General features: G+C 42.3%; 1 non-coding gene across 1 annotated transcript; it reads left to right on the top strand.

Annotated features, from left to right (window-relative positions):
• Positions 1-8,327: 8,327 nt before the first annotated feature.
• Positions 8,328-8,433, top strand: LOC120279693. The gene has a single exon (XR_005541999.1). It is a non-coding gene; the product is annotated as a small nucleolar RNA R71 (small nucleolar RNA).
• Positions 8,434-22,520: the final 14,087 nt, after the last annotated feature.

Raw genomic sequence — 22,520 nt, 5'->3', positions numbered from 1 at the left:
TTCCAAATGGATAATCATTCAAACTTTCTATAATGGGTTGAATTCGAGTACAAGGAAATTGCTAGATGATGCCGCAGGAGGTATAATAAAGAGTAAAACCCCGAAAAAAGCCCGATAATTAGTAGAAGGTATGGCCATGAATAGTTATCAGTGGAATGTGTGGGAAAGAAAAAAGGTCAGCAGACTTCACAGAATAGATGCAGTCACTTCCTTAGTGGCCCATGTGGAATCATTAAATAAGAAGTTAGATCTTCTAACTTCTAATAGATTGGCGGGCGTTACTACTTGTACAGGTTATGGGGGAGGACATGCTCCAACCGATTGGCCTATTTCTATTGGAGATGCATCTTAAATTGAGTAAGTTGATTGTGTAGGTAATGCCATGAGGAACCAAGGTAACCCATATAGAAATAGTTATAATCCGGGTTGGAAGAACCACCCCAACTTTTCATAGAGTAACAACCAAGGGCAGTAGAAGGCCATAGCACCCCTGAGTTTCCAACAATAATAAGCCCCAACCATAGAGAATTGTGTTTCCAGTTTGGAGACCCGGATGAGCGATTTAGAGAAACCTTTGACAAGATTTGTGCAAACATCAAATAATCAGTTTCAGTGAGTCGAAGCTACACTTCGCAACCACACTGCTTCATTGCACAATCTAGAGAACCAAGTGGGGCAAATTTCGAAGTCTCTATCTGAGAGACCTCAAGGGAGTCTACCTTGCAACACTGAGACTAATCCAAGAGAACAAGTGAAGGCAATGACTTAGAGAAGTGGTCATGAAGTTTAACGTAGACCCTCCTAGTGAGAAGACCAATGTTGAAGTACCCGAGGTTGTAGAGGTTGAGGAGAGAACGAATAAGGAGAAGGAGGTGGCATCTCCACCTTACAAGCCGAGAATTCCTTACTCGAACGGTGAGACATCCGAGGGGCATTATTAAAGACGTGCCTGTCAAAGCCGACAAATATATATTTCCTGTTGACTTAGTGGTGTTGGACATTGATGAGGATGTAGATGTTCCTGTAATACTTGGGAAGCCATTCTTGCGTACTTCCAAGGCATTGATTGACATGGACGGCGGGGAGTTGAGACTGAGGGTTGGAGAGGATAAGCTCACATACCGCATGTCCAAAGCCATGCGGCATTCTCTAGCCTTTGATGATACTCTCTATTTTCTCGACAGTATTGATGAGATAATTGATGAATATGTGCAGGAAATGTTCAATCCAAAGTCGTACGAAGGGTTGCTAGACCAAGATGTGGTTAATAAAGAAGAAATGGCACTTGGTATAGAGGAGAAGGTACCATCTACCCCAGGGATCATGAAGAAGGTGCTTCGGAAGATGAAGCAGGCGAGGAGATGCCACAGGAAATGCCCCAAGGCTGTTGGGGATGTGCGCAAACTGAACAAGTTGGATAAACCTTTGCTAGGTGGTACCAAGCCCGATGACTCCCCCTCTGGCTTCAAGAGGCTTTGCTCATCATGCTTTCATGTTATGGGTAAGAGGGCAACCTTCATCTATGGGCCCCCATGAGGTAAGACAAGGTACATCAAGCTCAGTGACGTTAAACAAGCCCTTCTTGGGAGGCAACCAAAGTTTTTACTGTTTTCCTAGTTCTTAGATTAGAGTTTGCATAAATAAGCATAAGTGTTGGTTTCTTGATTTTTAAAGGCTTTTGCTGTGAATTTTCTTGTGAATTTTTTATGTCATCGTGTGCTTTATTGTGTTTTGGTGAGAATTTTGGTCGTTTGAGCTTATTTTCAGTGTTTTCTCTGTGTAAAGTTGCTTTGTAAGGCAGGCTTTGAGTTTATTTATATGGTCAGAAATTTTCTGTAGAGCCTGCAGTGTTTTCAAAGTGTCTAAAGAAAACACACGCCATTGTAGAATTTCTGCACGGGTGTGCATTCTCGTTCACAGTTCAACCAGAGAGGGCACAGGGGCTTGGACTCACCCCTGTGAATGCCCTTGTAATGGTCCACGCCCATGTGGAATTTCCGTACGGGCGTGCATTTTCCTACAGAGACTTACAAATTTATCCCAAGAAGACACAGGGGCATTGACTTGCCCCTGTGGATGACTCTCCTATAAATGCACTGGCGTGGGTAATTTCCGCAGCCCGTGTAGATCTCTGCAGAGAGTTTCTCCTCTATCCCGAGAAGACATAAGGGCATGAGTCTCCTCCTGTGAACTACCTAGCAAGAATCCACGCCCATGCGTAATTTCCGCACAGGCGTGTGAACCACTTAGAGATTTTTCTCGGTTGGACAGAGAAGCCATAGAGGCGTTTGTCTGCCCCTGTGGGTTAGGCGCACTGGCGTGGGTAATTTTCGCTCACCCGTGCGGTTGTATTGAACGTCAAGAGGTGCGAGTTACTTTGAAAATCTCGTCATTTCTCTTTATTCTCACACTCCTAATTCGTCTGAGAGCACATTTGCACTCTTTCCGGACCTCGTACTGCCATTTTAGAGGAATTTTCACTAGGTTTTCTTGTCGATTCAATGTTTTACAGTTCAACTCATCGATAAGCCCTATTTCCTTCTTTTCTTCATCAATTCTCGATTTTAATCGATGAAACTCCTTAATGTTGATTTGTTTCTGCAATTAGAAGGGTTATGCATTCTTAGAATGAAGTTAGAACCTATTAAACGGTGTATTTTTGCCTTTGTGAGGCGCGATCGTGCGGATTTTAGGCCCCGTGGATCCACACGGGCGTGTGGAAATTCCACACGACTGTGCGGATTTCTGCAGTAATACTTTATGAGATGTTTGATCGATTTTCATTCAAATTTTGTAGTTATGACATCTCGGTTGAAGAAGCAAGCTGATAAACAGCCACGTGAGTCATCCCCTGAGCCAGAAAGCATGAGATTTCCTATTCCCGAGCATCAAGTGCTTTTTGAGCAGTTATCGAGGTTGAGATTTGGACAATCTCACCTCCTAGATACTAGTATACTACGGGATATACTGCAACGCTATGAACTAGCAGATGAGGTCGAGGATCTCGTTTCAGTTGGTTGATGGAGGCAGCTACTATTGATTAAGGAGCCAGCCATTCATGCACTTACTCTTGAGGTTTTATCATCATTTGCGTTAGACAGATCTTATGTGAGATTCGACAGCCTTGACGCCATTCAGTTTAGAGCATTTGGACATCACCATAGGATGAGCATTTCTCAGTTTTTAGTTCGGCTTGGCTTGTACGAGGAGGCATTGACAGACACTGAGGAGTATGCCCAGTTACCTATAGATTATCCTGGAGCATTTCTCACCATAGCATTATGTGGTCAGACCCAGTATGAGCTGGGGGTGTCCAAGGCCACGTGCCTTCCTCGACCTGCTTATCGATATTTGCACGCTATTCTAAGTAGGTCAGTGAATGGCCGTGGTGATAGCACTTGCGTTTTGAGCCAGCAATGGCTATTATACCTGTACTCAATAGTCTAGAGCACACCGATTCATCTAGGGCACATCGTCACAGAGTATATACGACATCAGGGATAGTATGCTAGATTAGGAGTGATTTTCTCGGGCCCCTACATTACGAGACTAGTTATGGGTATGGGTCTCCTGGACGCGACTTGTGGGGTCGAGAAGATGAGTATACTTACCCCCCAGAGCTTGGAGATGATGAGATTGATGGGTATGGTCTGTAGAGTCCAGTCAGGAGTACAAGCTCTGATTACTCCTACCCCAGAGGTAGTAGAGGGAGAGGATGATCTAGCCGAGGATTCCCAGCCTGCCCCCGAGCCTCAGCCGACGGCGATGGAGACTAAGGCACCTCCTGCAGCAGAGGAGCCACCCCCAGTTCACATGTTTTCCCTATCTCGAGCCTATGATCATTTTGAGAGGCTCGAGAGTGTGGTGGGGGTGCTACGGACTGAGATCGCCGACGTTAGGCCGACACAGGCCGCATAGTATACCGAGTTTATGGCGCATTTTGACATTCTCCAGCAGATTTTAGAGCGAGACATTGCCTCATCATATGTTCTGCGGCCGAGGACCCCTCTGGCCCCACCAGCCTCACCATCACCCGATCCAGCAGCATCTTTCGATTATCCTGCAGCAGTAGCAGCAAAGCCGACAACTGGCGACACCGACATTTGATGCATTCTTTATTTTCTTGTTACCTTACTTTATTTTGTATTGTTGTTAGACTTGCACTACTTAGAAATGATTTTCCTTCTGAGTATGTCTTTTATTTTTGTATTTTGTTGTTTCGAATTATATTCATTTCTCTATCTTTTATATACTTGAGCTGTTTATGTTTATTGAGCTTCACTGAACCCCCTTGTGTATGCATTTAGATAGTCTTGTCAGTATGGGAATTGAGAACTAGTCATGGACACGATAATGTGCTTTTGCACTTGGTCATGTGTGCTTCACAACCCGTTGGAACATCACTCCCAAGGATTTAGCTCGATCAAATGCCACACTAGGAGTCAGGGGAGTATTGTTTGATTGCTTCTCTCACATATATTCTTGATTGATATACATTATTAGTGAACTTGCATGGTACATTGGAGGGGGAGTTTCATAGTGCACATGTCTTTTATATTAGTTTTGATTGATATACATGCTCACATAGCCAATGGAGGTTCACCTTAGTTGTAATGATGTATTCTTGTGTTTTAGGAGAATTTTTAACATTGAATGGTCTCATGCTCTAGTTTTTACTTGTATTTCTAGGAATTTTTGCCCGATTGACACTTGTTGCACTACTCGCTTAATAAACTCTTTTGGAAACTCAAGATTGATGTTAAAGGATTAATTATAGTTGTTTCTTTTGTTAATTGTGCAAAAATAAATAAAAAAATAAAAATAAAAAATAAAAAAATGGAAAAAGGAAAAGAAATAAAAATTATTTTTATTGTTTAGTTGTGCTTGTTCGGTGGAAAGAGCTACCACCTATGAAGTATGAAGCTACTCTCATAAGTCGGATACTAGTTATGCCCTAATGAGAGAAAGAGCTATCTCATAGGATGAGCGAAAGCTAACACCGCGGTAGAAAGAGCTACCACCTCAAAAGTGTGAAAGCAACCTTAGCGGCCGCTTTGGAAAGGGCTACCTTAGAGGATGTGTGAAGCTACTACCGTCTTTTTTTAATTTTTGTTACTTTGTGTAGATAAATAAGTCTCTTATACTTAGAACTTTAAGGAGTATACTTTGGGTTGACTTGAGTGAGTTTACACACACTTACACGATTTTGGGTTTACTAACCTTTTTTATTCAAATTTTTAGCTAGAGCATTGATTTTTTCATATTTAGTGTTGGAATTTCCCTTACTTGTAGAATGCTCTATTTGCATGCTTTGGTGCCATGCACTTCCAATATTTCCTTCGTCTATGCTTCAATGTTTTATTTTTCCTTGAGGACAAGCAAAAGCTTAAGTGTGGGGGAGTTTGATAAGTGCTTGTGTGATAAGAATGCAAAGTATTCTTTCCTTGTGAAGCCGAATGTTAAAGAAAGAATCCAATGTAGATCGTGAACGCACCATTTGGAGGAAATCTTGAGAAAGATCAAACGCGAAGACATAAGTTGGGTTCAAGATGCGGGAATGTGTGCCAACCTCCTTGTATTCAAGTTAGCAAAATGATTTGAAGGGGCACAAAGATAGTCACATTCGAGTATCCCAATTTGTGTATTGATAGCAAGAGGTTCACCAATGAGTCCGTTTATTGAAGAAGCAAAATGATCTACGACGTAAACGTGTGCCCGTTAATGTTACGTTGATGAAAACATGGATTCGGGAGTGTTTCTGGCCATACTGTAGCAGGGTGATGTAGCAAAACACTGTAGCAAATTTATGTTGCAAGTTCTGTTCAGTGCCGGCCGAGAAATTGAATTTCAGAGAATCCATACGAGCGTGTGGAAATTACCAACGCCTATGCGAAAAAAATACACAAGGGCGCCCACAGGGCCATGTCGATGCCCGATTCCAGCCCTTTAAAAGCCGATTTTCTGCCCGATTTCAGTAATCTTTTGTCCATAATTTCCCCAACTTTCAAGAGGGAGCGGCTAGGGTTTTGAGAGATATTTACAAGGGTTTTGGAGAAGTTTCACGGCTTCAATATCGTGCTACACTTGGAAGAAGGTTATTGTAGAAGCTTTCGTCGGCACCAATCCAGCGAGATTGTCCTAGGCGGGACAAGGGGACCTTTGGAGGAGACGAGGCCACTCCACAAGACCATCGACATGACTACCGATGGGGTTTTTCTATGGATTACTTGTTTTTACATTCGATTTCATCGTTGATATTAACTATCTCCATGGAGGGCTAACTACCCTACTGGGTACTTGCATTTGTGAACCCTAGGATGTATTTGTTTCATTAAACCTTTTATTATGCTTTCCTTCATTATTGTTTTAATTGAGTTCCAATCTTAAATGTTTATTTGATTGAATGTTCCCTTAGAGTGACACTAGGGTTGAGAATTCACCTTGGTAACCCTTGTAAGTGAGTGAGACACCATGAGAGTTAGACAAAGCTAGATTGGAGAGGGTTGAGAGGGTGAGTCGAGAGGTAGCGAAGCGTCCCCTTTCCCCTTTGACGTGATTTATCCTACCTATATTTCCTTGAGTTATTTGTGTTCATAGTAGAGTGAACGGGCTAAGGGATGACCTTACGCTGGGGCTTAGTTGCAAAGGCAATGGAGTGAAGCGTTGAAGTGATTTTAGCACCTAGGGCTTAAATGTGACTAGGGACCCCTCACATGGACCAAAGGGTTACGTCTACATCTACAAAGAGGGTTTATCACTTGAAATCCCTAGAACTCCATGCAATTCTATACAAGTGTGAGGTGTTGAGATTGTTCGATTTCTTCAAGGAGACATTGTATAGAGTTAGTCATGGTCGACCTCAGATTTGGGACCGTGTATTGAAGGATTTCCATGACTCATTAATGCATTAATTAGGAAGCATAATAGTTTATTCTACACTTGAAACGATTGTCCTAGATGGAACAATATCCAAGTACCCCATTTATATCGATTGCCTTATCTCTCATTTACTTGTACTTCTCTTTCTTGTTTCTTTTATTCTTGTTTATACTACATCTTATCAACACAATCATTGTTCATTTTCACTTGGTTAAGTAGCAATTTAAGTATTCTTATTCCCTACTCCCTCTGGATATGATACCCTACTCACCTGGGATTATTACTTCGATAAACCCGTGCACTTATGGGGGTCCTTGTTAGAAACAACATCATTATAGGGTTTACAAGTCCAAGTAGCTACGGGAGGGGTTTAGCTCTCCATGGAGCAAAATACAATCAATAACAAAATCAAAAGTTAAAATATGCAATCCATGAATAAAATCCCCTTGGTGCTCATGTCAAGCCTAGGGCACACCTCGTCGGATAGGTGCCAACGAAAGCTCCCCCAATAACTCTCTTTTGAAGGAAACACGATGTCAAAGGCCGTAAACCTCTCCAAAAGCCTAGTCAAAGCCTCTCCAAACCCTAGCCGCGGGCGCCTCCAAAGGTGGAGAAAAGATAGCCAAACAATGGAAAAAGGGATTCTGAAATCGGGCTGAAATCACGACATAAATAGGGATGGAATCAGGCATCCACACGGGTGTGTAGAATTTTGACACGCTCGTGTGAATATCTGGAAATCGATTTTCTACGGCCTGTGAACAGTAGCTGCTACAGTGAATTGCTATAGTGATTATTTCCACAACCCTACATGCACAAAAGAACACAAATACACATGTATTAGCGATAAAATCAGAAAAAATTAATGTTCATCTTAACAAAAGAACACTTCGTATTAGTTATACACAAGCACTTATCAATTTTCCAAATTTGGGGCTCATTGTTGTTGTTGGAATCTGGGCGGTGCCATTATCTTGTGTTGTCCTTGATTACTCCATGAAAGATTTGGATGGCTCCTCCAACCCGGATTATAGGTGTTGCTATAAGGATTGCCTTGGTTTCTTATTGTATTACCCACAAAGTCTACTTGTTCCACCAAGGATGTACTACCAATAGACATAGGGCAATCAGATAGAGCATGTCCTCCCCCATACCCAGTACAACTAGTCAAGGCCGCCACTCTAGGAGAAGTTAGAGTATCTAACTTCTTGCTAAATGATTCCACTTGGGGCGCCAATGAAGTAACTGCGTCAACCTCATGAAGTTCGACTACCTTCTTTCTATCCCTTGTGTTCCACTGATAACTGTTTATAACCATTTCCTCAATGAGAAGCCAGGCTTCTTCTGGAGTCTTGCTCCCTAAGGTACCTCCTACTGCAGCATCAAGTAACTGTCATATGCTTCGGTTCAACCCATTATAGAAAGACTGAAGGATCATCCACTCGGGGAACCTATGTTGAGGACATTTCCGCAGGAGCTCCTTGAACCATCCCATGTCTCAAATCGAGACTCCAATTCCATTTGAACAAAAGAAGATATTTCATTCCTAAGCCTTATTGATTTTCCGGGAGGGAAATATCGAGCAAGGAAGGCTTCTACCATCTCCTCCCAAGTAGTGATTGATGCTCTAGGTAATGAATGTAGCCATTGCTTTGCTCTCTCTTTCAAGGAAAATGGGAAAGCCCTCAACTTGATAGCATCATCCATAACTCGATTAATCTTGAGCATGTGGCATACTTCCAAGAAGTTGTCTATGTGATTGTTTGGATCCTCATCGGCCAAACCATTAAATTGTGCAGACTGCTGTAACATTTTGATAAATGTTTGTTTGAGCTCAAAATTCTGAGCTATAGTTGGTGGCCGCACAATGCTAAACTGTATGCCCAAAATTGAGGGTCTAGTATAATCTGAAAGTGTCCTCTCCTGCTCATTCCATTTTGTCATATCTAACCCTTCACCTTCTACCTCAGCTTGATTTGTCTGTACTTGCACAGATTTTTTACCCCTTGTACGATGTGTTCGTTCAAGTTTAGGGTCACCTTCAACCAATGTTGAAGGATTCCCTGGGTCATAACCTAGAGCTGCAACCAAAGAAAGAAAAACAAATCAGAACGATGAAAGAATAAGAAAGTGTGAAATAGAATAAATGATGAATAGCTAAAATAGCAAAGTACAAAGTGTATCAAAAATGCCTATTCCCTTGCAAAGGTGCCGAAAACTTGACAACACCCTTTTGCGTGTGATCTGCAAGTGCACGTGTTTGTCCAAGTAATAATACCCCGGTGAGTGGCCAGTCAAATCGTCAGGTAATAGTGGTCAGAAACACAGAGATTACTATTTAACTAGAGTAAAGATAAATTGATAGTGATGTGAAAACAAATCAATGCAAATAGAAATAAGAAAAGAAGAAAGAGGCGCAAATAAAAGATATGATAGGCAATCGATAATAAATGGTACACCCAGACATTGCTCACCCTAGGACTGTTGCTTCAAGTACAAGACCAATCATTATGTCTCTTAACTGAAGTCTAATGAGTCATAGAAATCCTTAAACAAACGGTCCCAAAACTTAAGATCAACTGTGACTAACCAATACTATGCCCCGGTGGAAAAATCACTAAGTCTCAGCACCTCATACTGTGCTAGGTTGCTTAAAGCTCTAAAGATTCGAAGTGATATACCCTATTCTGTAAAATAGATCTAACCCTTTGGTCCAGACAAAAGGCCCCTAGTTACAATTAAGCCCCAGATACTAAGGATTACTTCAACGCTTTACTCTATTGCTTGCTTAACTAAGCCCTAGTAGAGTTCGTCTCTTAGCACTTCACTCTATTGTGACCGCGAGGAACTCTTGGAACATGGAGATAGAATAAATCACACCTAAGGGGAAAGGGGACATTCTGCTACCTCTTGACTCACCCTCTCAACCCTCCCTAATCTAGCATTGTTTAACCCTCATGGTGTGTCACTCATCCACAAGGATTACTAAAATTGATTCTCAACCCTAGTGGCACTCTAAGGGAAAATCAACTGAACAAGCATTCATGATTGGAACTCAATTAAAACATCAATTAAAGTAAGCGTAATAAAAAGGTCAAAGAAACAATATCATCCTAGGGTTTACAAGTCAAGTAGCCACTATGGGTTTAGCTTTCCATGGAGGACAATACAATCAATAATAAAATCAAAAGTAAAAATATACAATCCATGAATAAAACCACCTTGGTGTTCGTGTCGATGGTCTTGTATAGTGGTCGCGTTTTCTCCAAAGGTCCCGTCGTCAAGCCTAGGGCACACCTCGCTAGATTGGTGCCGATGAAAGCCCCCCTATAACTCTCTTCTGAAGGAAACATGATGTTGAAGGCCGTAAACCTCTCCAAAAGACTAGTTAAAGGCTTTCCAAACCCTAGCCGCGGGCGCCTCCAAAGAGGGAGAAAAGATAGCCAAATGATGGAAAAAAGGATTATAAAATCCGGCTTAAATTGTGACTTAAATAGGGCTGGAATCAGGCATCGACATGGGTGTGTGAAATTTCGACACACCCGTGTGAATCTGCAAAATTTCAATTTCAGTTGCCTATAAACAGTAACTGCTACAGTATATTGCTACAGTGATTTTGCTATAATACATGCTATAATGCTTAGCCAAAATACTCCTGAATCCACACTTTTCATCTAGGAAACATAAACGGGCACACGTCTATGCTGTAGATTGCGTTGCATCTTCAAATAAAAGCACATTTGACGACAATCTTGATAGCTTTGTACAAGTCGGAACACATGAGTATGACTGCCTTTGTGCCCCTCCAATTTTCATATTTCCTTGAACACAACGGAGGTTGGCACACACTCACATGTCTTTGAGCACAACTTGTATCTTCACATTTGTTTACTCCAAGATTCCATCAACCAAAGTACAAATGCAATCTACTTTGGCTTCTTTTTCTATACTTGTCTCCACAACCCTACATACACAAAAGAACACAAATACACATATATTAGCAATAAAATCTGAGAATAGTAATACTCATCGTAAGAAAAGAATACTTTGTATTTATAATAAACAAGCACTTATCAATCAACATTGGTGGGTTCAAGGATGGCCTTAGCTTCCTACCCACATCTTTAAATACAATTCCCAGAATTTTCTAATATACTTAACCAAAATTGATAGATTGATGAAATGATAAATGTTGAGATTAGGAGCTTTATAAATTGTGGTCCACCTCTACTTGTTTCCCACTCCTGAGAGTGATGTCCTTCAAGTGCTAACTCGAGTTATTTTCAATATCACTCGATAGGGGACCCAATGAATGCTCAGAATTTGCCCTAGCAAGCTACCCGACTTTGTCCTCAAGTACATAGATGGAAGGTGACACGTTCGAATATGCGTGTAAACCGCAAGTGCACAGGTGTCGAAGTAATAATACCCCGGTGAGAGGGTAGTCGAATCCACAGGGAATAATGCTTAGAACCACCAAGATTGCTATTTAACTAGAATGAAAATATGTTAAAAGTGATGTGACAACAAACTTATTGCAAATGAAAATAAGAAAAGATATAGGAGGCGCAATTAAAAGATAGGGGAGGCAATCGATGATAAATGGGGTACCCGGATATTGTTTAACCTAGGACAATCATTTCAAGTACAAGAAACCTCTATTATGCTTCCTAATTAATGCAATAGTGAGTCGTGGAAATCCTTAATTGCATAGTCCCAAATCTAAGGTTAACCATGCCTAACTCTATACATGTACGGGAGTAGAAATTGAACAATCTCAACACCTCGCACTCGTATAGAATTGCAATGAGCTCTAGGTATTCCAAGTGATAAACCCTATTCCTATGTATAGACCTAACCCTTTGGTCCAAGTGAAAGATCCCTAGCCACAATTAAGCCCTAGATGCTAAAATCACTTCCACCCTTCACTCCATTGTACTCGTAACTAAGCCCCAGCGGAAAGTCATCCCTTAGCCCATTCACTCTACTATGGCCGCAAAGAACTCTTGGAATGTAGAGGTAGGATAGATCACACCGGAGGGGAAAGGGGACGCTCCACTACCTCTCGACTCACCCTCTCAACCCTCTCAAATCTAGCTTTGTCTAACTCTCATTGTGTGTCACTCACTCACAAGAGTTACCAAGAAGAACTCTCAACCTTAGTGTCACTCAACGGGAGTATTCATACAATCAAGCATACAAGATTGGAACTCACAATAAACATCAATTAATTGAAAGTATAATAAAGAGATTCAATGAAACGAACACATCCTAGGGTTCACAAATACCCAAGTACCCACGAGGGATTTAGCTCTCCATGGAGCAAAATACAATAGATAATGAAATCAAAAGTAAAGAGATGCAATCCATGAATGAAAACCCCCTTGTGTTCGTGTCAAAAGTCTTGTGGATCGGCCGCGTCTTCTTCAAAGGTCCCCTCATTAAACCTAGGGCACACCTCGCCGGATTGGTGCCGATGAAAGCTTCATCAATAGCTCTCTTCCGAAGGAAATGTGGTGTCGAAGGCCGTCAAACATCTCCAAAGCCTTGCCAAAGGCTCTCCAAATCGGGGCTGAATAGCGACTTTTAAAGGGTTGGAATCAAGTATCCACACGGGCATGTGCAATTTCCACACACCGTGTGAATTCTCTGGAATTCTGATTTTCGACCAGTTGTGAACAGTAACTACTATAGCAAATTTCTATAGTAATCTTCTACAGTACTCCACCAAAAACACTCCCGAATCCACTTTTCATCGAGGCAACATAAACGGGCACCCGTTTATGCCATAGATCGTATCGTTTTTTCAATAAACAGGTTCATTGGTGAAGATCTTGTTATCAATACACAAGTCGGGATACACAAATATGACTGCCCTTGTGCCCCTCCAAATCATTGTAATTTCTTGAATACATGGAGGTTGGTACACATTCATGTATCTTTGAGACCAACTTACGTCTTCATGTTTGTTCCTTCCATGATTTCATCAAATAGTGCATTCACGATCTACTTTTGGCTTCTTTTCTTAAAACATAGCTTCACAACCCTACCTGCGCAAAAGAACACAACTACACATGTATTAGCACTTAAACCTGATAAAAGAAATGCTCATTGTAAGGAAAGAACACTTCACATTCTTAACACACAAACACTTATCCGAAGGTTAGACACTCCTTAGTATTGTACCAAGTTCGTCAAACCTGGTGTTTATGTTTTGAAATCTTGCCTCTGTGTTGAGCATAAACTTTGCTAGAACATCTTCAGTAGTGTATTTCTTAACTTGTTGCTAATGGGGTTGAAATTTTGGGGCTTGGGGTTGTGGTGTTCTTGGTTGTTATGAATTGCCTTGGCTTGCTTTCATGGCAATAAAGTTTTCCATCTTTTTCTCAAGTGCATCGATTTTTGCAGCCAATAATCTTTATTGAAAATCCATGGCCTTGTGTAAATAAACAAAACAAAATCAATAAGCTACCAAGAAAAACAAGAAAGAAGGAAAATAAATAAATATCAACAAAATGGTTAAAACACATACACAGACAAATATTTATATAAGGAAAAATAAAAGGTTAGAGCAACAGATTAAAGGTTTTCCTAGTATCCCTTGTGTCCCTGGAAATAATGCCAAAAACTTGATGTGAACACCCACAAGTGCACGGGGTCATCAAGTAATACCATGCTTATGATACAGGGGTCGTATTCCACGGAGCCAAGGATCTACTATTACTTCCATTTTGTCTATTTCCTATCATAACATTTCAAAAGATGAATAGCACTTACAAAAAGAAAAAGAACTAACTAGAATAAAATCTGGACTACTACTACGTACAATTCGCATTCAAGGGAGAATCAAACATAGGAAGGGATGATTTAAAGAACGAATCACCCTGAGTTGTTATAAGGTCCTGAACTTAAGATGAAATGTTGAGATGGTAGTCAAGAGATTCCTAAAGTCGGTAATCCCGAATCCCTCAGTGATTACCCCTAATCCCATACAAGTATTGGCTCAGAATCTCTTCTAATCAAATCCTCCTATGATTGCATTAAGTGTGAGGAAATCTCTAATTAGGATCGATACTCAACAACTAGGTCCAATCCTAATGGTTGGAAGTGGTACCAAATACTTGAGTCCCTTGGTGTATTAGTACATATATCCCTTTCAAACTATGTGAGTCTAATACAAGGGCGCATCCTGCACATCCAAGTACAATCTAGAATCTAAAACATCAAAGAACACATAGCAAGAACCATAAACTACAAGATTGCATAAAAGAAATACAACATCCAACAACACATTAACAAGATGATTATCTAAATTACAAACAAGAAACCCTAGAGATCATCATGTCCAAAACACCAATAAGTTAGTTTCTCATGAAAAAGGAATACTCATACAACTCCAAGCAACATACAAACAAAAAAAGAAGCAAGAACTTCTCCCTTTAGCTTTAGATCCCTTTGGATGATGAAGATCTAGAAAGTTTGTAGAGATCTCCCCTCAAATGATGCTTTGATGCCTTAGATCTTCTCCCAATATTGTCCTATGATGGTTGGCTCCCTTTTGGTAAATCTTTTCATAATAGAACGGCCCCCAAATTCACCAAAGTCCTCCTATCAAAAACCTAGCTACTTTGCCTTTCAAATGCCATCAAAAAGTCTCAAAGAATAGGGGAAAATGACTCTTTATAGTGAAAAATCGCATTTGTCACATGCCTTCACATAACCGTGTGAGCCTCCGACATGCCTGTGTGGCCTGAAAAACTGCCCACGTGACCGCATGGAAATTTTACAAAGTCATGTAAATAGTGCTCTTCATAACAAGGTTGCAATACTCTTCTCTTAACGCTGACAAGGTCCCCTTGCGTATATCCCTCAAGTGCACAGGTTTGTCGAAGTAATAATCTCGGATGAGCGGGTATCGAATCCACAGGGAGTAGGGAATAAAAACACTTAATCCGCTTCTTAGCTATGTGAAAGATCAGTAGTGATAAGTGTGACAATGATTCAATTCTTAAAAGTAAAAATAATAAGTAAGAGAGCACGAGTGAAAGAGGAGGTAACGCAATCAATAAAGATGGGGTACTCGGATAATGCTCCGCCTAGGACAATCATTTCAAGTGCAAGAATCCTCTATTATGCTTCCTAATCAATGCAATGGTGAGTCGTGGAAATCCTTGAATACATAGTCCCAAATCGAAGGTCAACTATGCCTAACTCTATATATGTCCCGGAGGAGAGATTAGATAACCTCTCAATCCCGCGCTCGAATAGAGTTGCAATGAGCTCTAGGGATTCCAAGTGATAAATCTCTTCCTAATGATAGACCTAACCCTTTGGTCCAGGTGGAAGGTCCCTAACCATGATTAAGCCCTAGATACTAAGATCACCTCAACGTTTCACTCCGTTGCACGCAGAACTAAGCCCCAGCGGAGGGTCGTCCCTTAGACCATTCACTCTATTATGGCCGTAAAGAACTCAAGGAACCGAGGTAGAATTTATCACGCTGGAGGGGAAAGGAGACACTCTTGTACCTCTCGACTGACCCTCTTAACCCTCTCCAACCTAGCTTTGTCTAACGCTCGTGGTGTGTCACTCAATCACGAGGTTACCAACAAAAACTCTCAACCCTAGTGTCACTCTAGGGGAAATGTTCATATAATCAAGCATTCAAGGTTGGAACTCACAACAAACATCAATTAATTGAAAGCATAATAAAGAAATTCAATGAAACAAATACATCCTAGGTTCACAAATACCCAAGAACCCACTAGGGGTTTAGCTCTCCATGGAGCTAAGTACAATCAAAGAAATAGAATGTAAAAGCAATGAATCCATAGAGAAACCCCCTCGATAGTCATGTCGATGGTCTTGTGGAAAGCCCTCTACTCGTCATCCAAGGATTCCCTTGTCCGGTATAGGATACGCCTCGACGGAAGCTCCCCTACCAACCTTCTTCCTCAGGAATCACGATGTCAGAGCCGTAGAACCTCTCCAAAACCTTATCCAATACCTCTCCAAACCCTAGCTGAAACCCTCTCTCAAGTTGGGGAAAAGATGGAGAAAAGAATGCTGAAATCGGGGCTGAAATCGGCTTTAAATAGGGCATCCTCACGGTCCTGTGGATTTTTCACACGCCCATGTGGAATTTCCACACGGGCGTGGGTAATTTCCACATGCACATGTAGATTCCCTGTAAATGTGATTTTCGGCCGGCTGTGAACAGTACTGCTTTAGTACTCTTGCTATAGTACTCTGCTATAGTACCTTGCCTAAAATACTTCCCGAGTCCATACTTTCATCGAGGTGACGCAAACGGGCACACGTTCACGTTGTCAATCGCTTTGCTTCTTTAAATGACGAACAAGTTGGTGGAGATCTTGTTCTATGTGCATAAGTCAGAATGCTTGAGTGTGACTACCCTTGTGCCCATCCAAATGGTTGTGCTAACTCAAATACGAGGAGGGTGGCACACACTCTAGTGTCTCACACGCGACCTATGCCTTCGCGTTTGAACCTTAGCAAGATTTTCTCCAAAATCGGTGCATTATGATCCACATTGGTTTCTTTCCTTCGTACTCGGCCTCACAACCCTACCTCCACGAAAGTAACATAAAAACACACATATTAGTGTAAAAAAACTAGAGAAAGGTAATGCTTAACATAAGGAAAGAATGATTCCCATTCATATCGCACAAGCACTTATCAAACTCCCCCACACTCAAGCAAAAATTAAACATTCTGTGTATCAATGAAGAAAATATTGAAAGTGCTTGGCCTTTGGTTCACCAAAGTATACAAAGAGAGCATTCTACAAGTAAGGGAAATTTCAACACTAAATATGAAAGATCGAAGCTCTAGTTAAAAACTTGAATAAAAAAGGACAACAAATCCGAAATCGTGAAAGTGTGTGGATTCACTCAAGTCAACCCAAGGTATACTCCTCAAAGCTCTAAGTATAAGGGACTTATTTATCTACAACAAGAAAGTAACAAAAATTTAAAGATGGTAGTAGCTTCACACATTCTCTAAGGTAGCCTTTTCCCAAGCGGCCGCTAAGGTCCCTTTCACACTTTCGAGGTGGTAGCTCTTTCTACCGGAGTGGTATCTTTCACTCATACTATGAGATAGCTCTTTCTCTCATTAGGGCATAACTAGTATCCGACTTATGAGAGTAGCTTCATACTACATAGGTGGTAGCTCTTTCCACCCAAAATGCAAAACAAACAAGAAAACTATTTTGTTCCTTCTTTTCATCATTCATTTTATTTTATTTTTTTCAGAATTTAACACAAGATACAACTATAACTAGTCCTTTTAACATCAAACATGAGTTTCCAATAGAGTTTAAAGAGTGAGTAGTGCACTGAGTGTAATTCGGGCAAACATTCCTAAGAATTCAAATAAAACTAGACCATGAAGATATTCAATGTTAAAAATTCTCCTAAACTCAAGAATACAATCATTGCAACTAAGGTGAACCGCCATTAGCTATGTGAGTATGTATATCAATCAAGAAGAATAAAAAGGATGTGTGCACTATGAAACTCCCCCACACACTTAAGTTGTACATTGTCCCCAATGTACACATGCAAGCTCACTCATAATGTATATCAATGAAGAATATATGTGGGAGAAGCAATCAAAACAATACTCCCCTGACTCCTAGTGTCGCGTTTGATGGAGCTAAGTCCTTGGGAGTAATGTTCCGACGGGTTGTGAAGCTCACACGGTCAAGTGCTAAAGCACTTTGGCCGTGCCCATGACAAAGTCTCAATTCCCATGATGACAAGACCATCTGCACGCATACATGAGGGGGTTCAGTGAAGCTCAAGAAAACAAAAAAATAACTCGAGTATATATAAAAGATAGACAATGAATAAAACCCGAGATGCAAAATGAAAATAAACTCAGAAGGAGAATCCTTTCTGAGTGAACAATTCTAAAATAAAATGCAAAATAAATAAAATGCAGAAAAATAAAGTCAAATGTCGGTGTCAAGCTCTGTCGGCTCCTCTGCTACTGCTGGTAATGGGGAAACATAAGGTGGATCCACCGGTGCTGGTATAGGAGATGGGGTGAAGGAGATGCCGAGGGAGGCTGAGGAGTCCTCGGTCGCAAGACAAATGAGGAGGCGACGTCTCGCTCTAAGATCTGCTATAATACGTTGAAACATGCCATGAACTCTGTGTATTGAGCGGCTTGCGTGGCCCTGATCTTGGCAATCTCTACTCGAGCCTCAGCCATCTCTGTCCGTATCACTCCCACCGTACTCTTGAGCCTCTCGAAACGATCATGGGCTCAAGATGGTGAAAACATACTTACGGGGGGAGCGTCCTCTGCCGCCGAAGGTGGCTCGGTCTCCATCGGTGCTGACTAAGGCTGTGGAGCAGGCTGGGAAGCCTCGGCATGATCACCCTTACCCTCAGCTATCTCTGGAGCTGGTAGCACCAATGCATAAACCCCTATCAAAACTCTACGGACCATGTCCATCAATCTCAGTTTCTCTAAACTCAGGGGTGCAGGTATACTCATCTTCTCAGCCCCATGAATCGAATCCAAGAGACCCTGTCCAGCACTAATCTCGTAATGTAGGGGCCCGAGAAGATCGCTCCCAGTCTTGCATAATGCCCCTGATGTCTGATGTAATCTGCCATGATGTGTCCTAAGTGAATCGGTACGCGTTGCACCATCAAGTACAAGTATAGAAGCTCCTGCCGGCTCAGAACGCCAGTGCTATCACCACGGTCATTCACCGACCTACTCATGATGGCATGTAAATATCTGTATGCAGGTTGGGAAAGGCACGTAGGCTTGGACACCCCCGTCTCGTACTAACCCTGACCACATAGCACTCTGTAAGCTCTCGCGGGGTCAAGGCTCTAGGACAATCAGTCGGTAACTGAGAGTACTCCTCAGTGTCTGTGAATGCCTCCTCATACAAGCCAAGTAGAATTGAAAACTGAGTGATGCTCAAGCTATGGTGGTGTCCAAGTGCTCTAAACTGAATGGTGTCCAAACTGTCGAAGCTCACGTATGATCTATCAAACTCGAATGATGATAGTACCTCTAGTGCAAATTCTCAGATGGCTGGCTCTCTAATCGTCAATAAATGCCGCCAACCACCTGCTGAAATGAGATCCTCGACCTCATCAGCGAACTCATCTCCCTGCCATAGATCTCTCAGTATACTCGTGTCCAGGAATCGAGTCTGTCTAAACCGGAGTCTCGACAAGCGCTCATAGCGAACCTAATGCTCAGGAATCGTGAAACTCATACCCTCAGGCTCAGGGGATAACTCACACGGCCTCTTATCAGCTTACTTCTTCGACCAAGGTGCCATAATCTGCAAAATTTGAAACGAAATCAATCGAACAAGTTGATAAACTAACGCTGCAAAAATTCACATGGTTGTGTGGAATTTCCGCACGCCCGTGTGGATCCACGGGGCATGAAAACCGCACGGCTGCGCCACAAGAATCCAAAAATACAACTTAAAAATACTTCTAACTTCGTTCTAAACATAAATCACCTTTCTAATTGAAGAAATGAAGCATTATTAACCAGATTCATCTATGAGAAATCATGAATTGATGAAGGAAATCATAAATAGGGCTTACCGACGAGTTAAAATGAAAAAACTACGAATCGGCCGAAAAACCTTGCAACAATCATACCAAATCAGCACTAGGAGGTCGGGGGTTGATGTGAAAGTGCTTCCAAACGAATGGAGGGTATAAAGGGAGAAGAGAAATGACTATTCTTTAAAAAGAACTCGCATCTCTTGGCGTTCTGTACATCCACACGGGCGTGCGGAAATTACCCACGCCCGTGCGTCCCCACAGGGACAAGTGCATGCCCCTGGGCGCTCTCGGGAAAAACTCTCACTGACTCTGAACGCTCTCGCACGGGCGTGCGGAAAATACCCACGCCCGTGCGGCCCGACCAACAGGGGCAGCCACACGCCCCTGTAGCTTCTCTGATAATCTGAGAAAAATCACTAAGTGTTCCACACGCCCTGCGGAAATTCCGCACGGCCGTGGGCATTCACAGGCCCATCTCACAGGGGTGATCGCATGCCCTTGTGGCTTCTCGGGATGGAGAGAACTCCTCTGCAGAGTTACGCACGAGCGTGTGGAAATTACCCACGCCCATACAAGTTTTGCAAGGTCGCCCACAGGGGCGAGTTCACGCCCCTGTGCGCTCTGGGGATAATTTGACAAACTCTGCATGAAATCACACACCCGTGCGGAAATTACCTATGGGCGTGCAATATTCGCATGGTCGTTCACAGGGGTAGGCGCATGCCCCTGTGCCTTCTCTGGATGAGCTCACAATACAAAAACAAGGGCTTGCGGAAATTCCACACACCCGTGCGTTTTCACTGGATTCCTTAGAAAAACCTGCAGGCTCTGCAGAACGTTTCTGAACATGTTTACAAACTCAAAGCCTGCCCTAGTATGCAAGTTTTACCAATGAAAAACATGGAATAAAGCTCAAATGACATAAGTTCACCAATTCCACATGAACACACACGATGAATACTCAAAGCGCACAAGAAAATCTCAGCACAAGCATATAAAAATCAAGACACCAAGACTTAACAAATTATTCATGCAAACGAACTAAACTAAAAGATAAGAAAATAGTAAACACTTGGGTTGCCTCCCAAACACGCTTGTTTAACGTCACTAAGCTTGACGTACCTTGTCTTACCTCACGGGGGTTCATAGATGAAGGTTGCCCTCTTACCCATTACTTGAAAGCATGATGTGCAATGTCTCTTGAGGATAAAGGGTGAATTATCAGGCTTCGGACCACCTAGCGATGGTTCATCCAACTCCTTCGGTTTACGGGCGTCTCCAATAGCCTTGGAGTGTTTCCGGTGGCGTCTCCTAGCCCTCTTCATTTTCCGGAGCACCTTCTTCAAGATCCACGGGGTAGATGGTACTTCTTCTGTCGAACCAAGCATCATTACTTCTTCATAATCCTCCTCTTGGTCGAACAAACCTTCATATGGGTCCGGATTGAACATTTCCTGCATGTATTCATCAACAATCTCATTAGTAGTGTCTAGAAAGTATAAAGTATCATCGAAATCAAGAGAATGCCGCATGGCTTCAGCAAGTCGGTATGTGAGCTTGTCATCTCCAACCCTCAAAGTTAGCTCTCCGCCGTCCATGTCAATCAATGCCTTGGAAATCCGCAAGAACGGTCTCCCAAGTATCAAAGGTATATCCACATCCTCATCGACGTCTAGCACTACAAAGTCAACTGAAAAAATGTACTTGTCCCCCTTAACAAGCACGTCTTCAATGATGCCTCTCGGATGTCTCATTGTTCGGTGCGCTAGTTGCAAAGTCATCCGAGTAGGCCTAGGCTCGCCCAAGCCTAGCTTTTGAAAGAAGGTGTATGCCATAACGTTGATACTGGCCCCTGAGTCCACCAATGCCATTTCCTCACCAAGATTCCCAATATTACACGGAATGATGAAGCTTCCAGGGTCTTTCTTCTTGTTCGGCATGTTCTTTTGCAATACCGCTGAGCATGAAGCATCTAAAATCACTGAAGCACTTTCCTCCAACTCCCTCTTGTTAGTCAACAAGTCTTTCAAGAACTTCGCATACTTAGGCATTTGGGCCAATGCCTCAACAAAAGGAATATTGATGTGGAGTTGCTTGACCAAACTCAGGAACTTCTTGTACTGTTCATCCCCTTGGTCATTTTTCAATCTAGAGGGATAAGGGATTCTTGGCTTGAAAGGTGGGGGTGCCACCTCTTTCTCTTTGCTTGTTCCCTCTTCTATCTCTATAACCTCGGGTGCGTGTTCTTTTGGCTTCTCACTCGAAAGCCTACCTTCAATCTCACGACCAGTTATCAAAGTGATCGCCTTCACGTGCTCTCTAGGGTTGGTCTCTGTATTGCTCGGTAAGCTTCCATGTGGCCTTTCAGAGAGAGACTTCGCAATTTGCCCCACCTGATTTTCAAGGTTATGCAAAGAGGCTGTGTGGTTGGAAAGTGTAGCCTTGACTGATTCAAACCTTGTATCTGCAGATTGCATAAATCTAGTCAAGTGCTTCTCTAAGTCTTTCATTCGGGTTTCCAAACCTGAGACTCTGTTTTCCACCTGAGGGGCTTATTGTTGTTGTTGGAAACCCGGTGGCCCCATGGCCTTTTGTGGACCCTGATTACTCCATGAGAAATTGGGATGATTCTTCCAACCCGGATTGTAGGTATTGCTATATGGGTTTCCTTGAGGTCTCATCCCATTACCTACAAAATCAATGTTCTCCACCGAAGAAACATTACCGATAGAGATCGGGCAATCAGAGGGAGCATGTCCTCCACCACACCCGGTGCAATTAGTCATGGCCGCCACTCTGTTTGAAATTAGAAGATCTAACTTCTTACTCAAATATTCCACTTGAGCCGCCAATGAAGTTACCACATCTATTTCATGGAGACCGGCCACTTTTTTCTTCTCCCTAGCAATCCATTGGTAGCTGTTTAACCCCATTTCTTCAATTAACTGACGGGCCTCATCGGCGGTCTTGCTACCTAAGGTACCTCCTGCTGTCGCATCCAAGAGTTGCCTTGTACTCGGGTTCAAACCATTATAAAATGTCTGAACAATCATCCACTCCGGG

The sequence above is a fragment of the Dioscorea cayenensis genome, chromosome 16 (genome assembly GCF_009730915.1).
Source record: "Dioscorea cayenensis subsp. rotundata cultivar TDr96_F1 chromosome 16, TDr96_F1_v2_PseudoChromosome.rev07_lg8_w22 25.fasta, whole genome shotgun sequence".
In the NCBI taxonomy this organism is placed as follows: domain Eukaryota; kingdom Viridiplantae; phylum Streptophyta; class Magnoliopsida; order Dioscoreales; family Dioscoreaceae; genus Dioscorea; species Dioscorea cayenensis.
The sequence above is the reverse complement of the archived record's forward strand: the minus strand, read 5'-3'. Positions and strand labels throughout refer to the sequence as shown.